The 6,000-nt window shown below is 36.7% G+C and overlaps 1 long non-coding RNA gene across 1 annotated transcript in view; it reads right to left on the bottom strand.

Moving 5' to 3' along the window:
* LOC115940964 (uncharacterized) overlaps positions 1–5,686 on the bottom strand; it is a 78,737-nt gene extending 73,051 nt beyond the window's left edge. The window contains exon 1 of the long non-coding RNA XR_004075687.2: positions 5,210–5,686. This is a non-coding gene — a long non-coding RNA (uncharacterized LOC115940964). The remainder of the gene's footprint in view (positions 1–5,209) is intronic.
* Between the last annotated feature and the right edge of the window lie 314 nt (positions 5,687–6,000).

The raw sequence follows: 6,000 nt of genomic DNA on the forward strand, positions 1-6,000 counted from the left end.
GTAGACAGAAGTCTGTGTTAGCTAAACACACTTCTGAAGACTGGTTTGAGCACCTGGAGAGGGGAGGTGAAGATGAAGACAAGGAGACAATGATTTCACAAGATTTTTTCAGATAGACCATGTGAAAAGATTATTGTGAAAGATAGCGTACCCTGATTGGTATGCACAGAGAACAATAATGAATGTTAAGAGCGTAATGAAAAAATTTATTTTATCTAAAGCCCTGCCTTGTGAGTTACATAGGTGGGACTTAACCTAAAACTTAAGTTTTTAACTGGATATATGAGTGCACACACATATGTGTAATTAGTGTGCACGGTGTGAAGAAATTATGAGAAATACTGAGTAATGAAATTCTCTAGGACAATATTGTGAACATTACAACTCAGATATGGGGGGCAATATTAAAGCTCTTGGTCCTTCCAAGTTAAGCAAAACAAAAAGTCCCTACAGTTCATAGGAATATGTATCACGTGTACTCAGCTCAATGAATTGAAACCTTGCAAGGTGACCAGTTACTCAAGGGAGATGTCTTTAAAAAAAAAAGTTGGTTGAAAAGAAGGTGTTCATATCTAGTTGCCTTACTAAGAATGTGAGTCACAGTTTAAAGAGATTCCAAAGGTAATGTGATAATATGGAATGTCTACTCAAGGGCAACCAGTGGAAATGTTCTGAATCAAAAATAACTCAACATTTGAGAATTCTGAGAGGACATTCAGTACATCTCCATCCCAGAGAAATTGGGAAGAAGCGGTACATTAGTCCATTTCAAGACCTCAAAAGATTAAACTTAGATTAAACTTATTGTTGAAAATGTTAAATCCCATTACTAACTGAATTTCACTGGAATAAAAGACTGTAGGGAAAGCTGACATTTATCTATTTGGCAGAAAGAAGTTAAATTCAATTGAACATTATTTTAAAAAGATGTTTTTCCAGTCTCTGTGTAGACCAGGGCTGTAAAATTCAAGTTACATGTAGGTAATCATGCTATCACATTCTGGTTATCAAAGCTGGCATGGTGAAATTCAAAAATGGTATATTGGATATTTGCTATTTCAGCAAATATCATTAAAATAGCAAAGTCTATGCATAGCTGAATGATTTGTTTTTTCTTTTAGAGAGAGAGAGTGGGGGTTGGGGAGCAGAGAGAGAGGGAGAGAGAGAGAATCTTAAGCAGGCTCCATGGTCAGTTTGGAGCCCAATGTGTCGCTCAATCTCACGACCCTGAAATCATGACTTGAGCTGAAATCAAGAGTCAGATGCTTAACCAACTGAGCCACCCAGGTGCCCTGAGCTGAATGATTCTTAAGCTTCTCTTTTGCTTTCACTAAGTAAGAAGTATAATATTTCACCCCAAGAAAGTAACTTGTCTTATTATGGCAGAATTTGACCTGAACATTCATTTGTTCAATCAATAAATGAAGATGAAATGACAAACAAATTATTCCAGTTATTGTTCCTTGAAAATCACATATGTTTATTCTGTAAGATGGTATGGGAAGCTAGGAATAAAAGAATTTTTCTTTCTTTTTTTTTTCCAGAAAACAACCATAGCTTCACCTGTGTCAGAAGAAACTTTATAAAGAAAACTTCATAAAGAAGAAAAAAGGGGGGAAATCAGATTAAGAAAGGAAATATTGTTAACCTGGGTAGGAAGATGTCAAATAGAAAGGCAATAATGAGCTCATAATTTTTGGAGGTGCTTGATTTGGAAGACAAGGTAGGGGTTCAAATATAGAACCTGAGTTTTCTTTCTGGCAGTGATACCCTAGTCATGCAGGCCATCCTTCTAAAACAGAGCCACATTATGGTTTGTCATCTGTGGATGAAGAGAGTAGATAACCTCCCTTAGCCTTTTAGAAGAGCCAAGACAAGCCATGCAAGGGAGAGACAAGTCTCCAGGAAAAGGAGTTAGAAGAAGCTACTTCCCACTGACTGTCACTTTGGGTCACTGGAAATACACATGCCCAGGACATGCGTAGATGCTTTGGGGGAAGTTGGAGACATTAACCCTGCATGTTGCTGAGTGGAGAACATTTCAAAGGCAAGGAGCAGTGAGAGAACCAGAAGCCAATCAGAATGAAGAGGATGTTGGAATTGGAACAGAGAGGGGGGATGCCTATAAAGACTAAAGGTTTGGGACTGTCTCTATTCTAGCCGACTTCTGCCAATCTGGGCAGGTATTTACAACTCCAAGAGGACAAGAAGGGTCAGGTGAGTCCCGAATCAATTAGACTATGTTTACTTGCATACATTTGTCCCTTTGCAGTTGTTTTGTGAGACGGATTAAATTCTAATCACAAGGACCAGCATTCCCAATGTATTTTACTTGTTTATTTTGCACCTGCTTAAGGATTCTGTCATTGACATGTGAGCTCACAAATGCACATTTAAGAAATGAGTAGAATATGTGGCTGTCACTGCTTCCTCTCGTTCTCTCTGCATGGAGAGAGGCTGGGATGACACTCAGGTCTCCATTTGTAAAACGGGGCCCATGCTCTCTGTGGCCTCTTTGGCAAGTACACCATGATACTAAATGAGACACTGCTTTTGGAGGTCTCCTTTAGAAGAAAGGCACATTATGGTTCTAAGGTGGCAAGCTTTGAATATATTGCTGCAGAATTTTTCCTTAGAAACTTTTTTTTGGTATCAGAAAATAGAAGTATTAATCTGGAGAAGAAACTCCAATTTCTGAAAGACGTATGTCTTAGTTGTGAGCATTTTTTAATGCCTGGAGATGCTCCTGGAGTGATTGCTTTGGTTAAGTAATGAGGCAAACTAACCACAGCAGTAGAATAAAGTACAGAATGGTAGGCAATGATCAGCTCTTGCTCTCTCTTTCCTTGCCTCCTGTGCAGAGATTTCAAACCCATTTTACACATTATCATTTTTTTAAAGTCTGGGAGTGTGGGTGGGAGGTAACATCACATAACCATTTTTTTGGCTGGTCCTAATTAATCTAGTGATTAATCTGTGAGTTTCAGTTTGAGGTAGATGACCATCAATGCTAATCTGTCCAATAAAAATACAGTATAATATATTTGTTTTTCACACTGAGGACTGAGACCTTAAAATTCAATGCTTTACTCTTGGTTGTTTAAAATAAAGATCAAAGGGTATTGATGGATGGTTTCAAAATAGAATGACATTGCCTGAGCTCACAAATCAAAGGTGTTTGTATTACCCTCCACCTCACAATGAAATTCCTTCCTAATTTATTGATACGTATTTAAAAAGGAATGTAGCTCACTTAAAATTATTTTAGAAGAGGAGATTATTGGGTCCTCAACAATTATCAGGTGGTGTGGGACTAGGTAAGGGAGAATAGTTATTCTCAGGATTGTCGTTTTGTTCCTTGATCTTAGATGATCACGAAGAGAAAAGTTCAAAAGACTGTTACAGTAATATCCTACTGACTTCAGGGTACAAGCCTAATGTGTGCCTTGTATTCACTATGGGAACTTGACACTTCCCAGATGTTACTTCCTGAAAACTCTGGCAGAGGTGACCTATTAACTTTATCACCCAGAGAGGGGAGACTGTGGAATAGGATATGGGTGAAACCTTTTGATTAGATGTAGGTCATTGTTAAGATTCTAACTTTCATTTGGGGTGGGGGGAATTCACAGGTGTTCAATAAATTATTGGTAACCTGTTGTTATTACAACAAAACTCCCCTTATCTGCTTTGCTGTCAACCATCAATGAAGAGCAAAGGGGCTTCACTAAAACATACTTTTAAATGTCATCTACATGGACTTTGTCTTTTTTTAAAGTTCTTCATTGCACCTTGGCATTGTGTGTTAATCTATAACTGCCTTGACTCATTTTAGAAGCAGCCAGTCCTGCTTCTAAATCCTAAATAGTAAAAGTTTTTAATTTAGTAAATATATGTGTGTATGTATCTTTATGTATATATATACATGTATATATCTCTATATATGTGTTCATATATACATATGAACAAATACATTTATAGGTGGCTTTCTACTATTGATGATGTTAGTTTTTCTTACATGCACACACACACATATCTTCACACACATACTATTGCATATTTGTATAAAGCTTTTTATTTTCCAAAATACTTCTTATAGATGATCCTATTCTGAACTTCATAATCACCCTGCAAAGAGGTTAAATGACCTGCCCGAATTCACACTTCCTAAGTGGGAAACCAAGCCTAGCAATGAAGTTTCCTGATTCCTAGCCAAGAGTTCTTTCCACTACAACAGTTGTCACTGGTTACTTGAGGTGAGGGGAAGAAACTGATTTGGCTTTTTTGAAGTTGAGAATTATTGAAAGTGACTGAAATATCAGTAGTGCAATTGCTTTCCAAACCAGTTGATCCAAGACAATCCTATGTGTGATTGGGTTAGGTTGTGTAGGTGGCCATATATGATAACTGTGATATGTTCTGTCTATATTATGCTACATTTCACCATCACCTGATGCTCTAATTCTTTTCTTACCTATCTTTTTTATTGACTTTATTTTTGATAACTAAGCCATCACATAGCTGTTCATTACACTAGTAATAAAAATACTGATGCAAATACCCTATGCTGAAGGTATGCAAAACTAGTATCTTGAATCACAAGAGTGGCAAAACAATATAATAGAATTCTATTTCCAATACTGACTGCCCATTAGTAAAAAAAAAAGTCTTAATGGAAATTGGTGGTTATGGTATACAAAATGACACTATTATTTCAAGGTTAAAACTTAGCGAACCATTTTTTTTTAGACATTCTCTTTTGAGACCCCCCAGTTTTTAATCTAATTTGTGGTTAAGTCTAATTGAAAGGTCTTTAGTTTATTCAAATACTGCTCACTGGCAGAAGATGGTAAAAGAAACAGAAAAATGTTACTTCATTGCAAACAACAGCATAATCATAATCAAAACCGACTAAGTTGACAATTAAGCATTCTCCATTAGAACTCAAAATACTGTTATTAAATAAGGAGCAATAGAAAGCCCTTGGTAATAACCTTGTTGTGGTAATGAATATTCAGAGTTCAGCCTGACACATCAGACCTTTGTCTTTAAAAATCTGTTTGTCCCATAAAGTCCTAGAGGCAATTTTCACAACTGAAATCATTTTTTTTCTTGAAAAATAAGTAAAACCCTGCAATACACAGGGTAGAGATTGAGATACTATAATAACAATGATAAAAAAAAAAACACCCCAAATGTAGTGGCTTACATAGATAGAAATGTATTTCTCACATTACAGTCCCGCTGGTCCAGGTGGTGAAGTAGATTGACTCCTCTAGGTCATTAAAGGACGCAAGTTCCTTCCTTTCTGCTGCATTACCATTCCCTGATGTCATACCATTCCTCTTCAGTGTTGCCAAACCTGGGTCTCTACCACATCTATGCTATGGCCCACAGAAGAAGGGACAGGGGAGAGTAGAGGACAAGTGTTTAAGGAGATGACCCAGAAATGAAAGATATCGATTTCACTCTTCTTCCATTGCCCGGAAGTTTAGCACATGAACTTATCTAGCTTCTAGAGATGCTGGGAAATGTAGTCCATAGCTGGGAGGCCATGTTTCTAAAAATGGGATGGAGGAAGAAGGTCAGAGGTTGGAGAGGTGAGTTCATCTATTAGAAGAAAGTGGAGAAGTTGTATTGGGGATCATCTAGCATTATCTGTCACAGCTACAATATACAAAGTGAAATGCATTTATCCAAGCAGGAACAGAATCCAAACAAATCATCAAAGGCATTCAAACTAATAAAAACTGAAGTAATGCTGGTCAAACTTGGGTTATTTAAAAATAATAGTTTTCTCAGTATCAGTTCTATGGAGCAAAATTTATGCAGGTCATCTACACTCTGCATGAAGATTTAGCTGTTTTTCTTTTAATGAGAAGATATGAAGATGGTTTCTAATTTTTATGTAACAAATAGAAAGGCATGACATTTTTTGACACTGAAAAATAAACTTTTCTAAGCAAGTTAACTTTTCGAACAATGGTATCTTACAATTTT

The sequence above is a fragment of the Leptonychotes weddellii genome, chromosome 9, assembly GCF_054177405.1.
Source record: "Leptonychotes weddellii isolate Sample4059 chromosome 9, ASM5417740v2, whole genome shotgun sequence".
Classification (NCBI taxonomy): domain Eukaryota; kingdom Metazoa; phylum Chordata; class Mammalia; order Carnivora; family Phocidae; genus Leptonychotes; species Leptonychotes weddellii.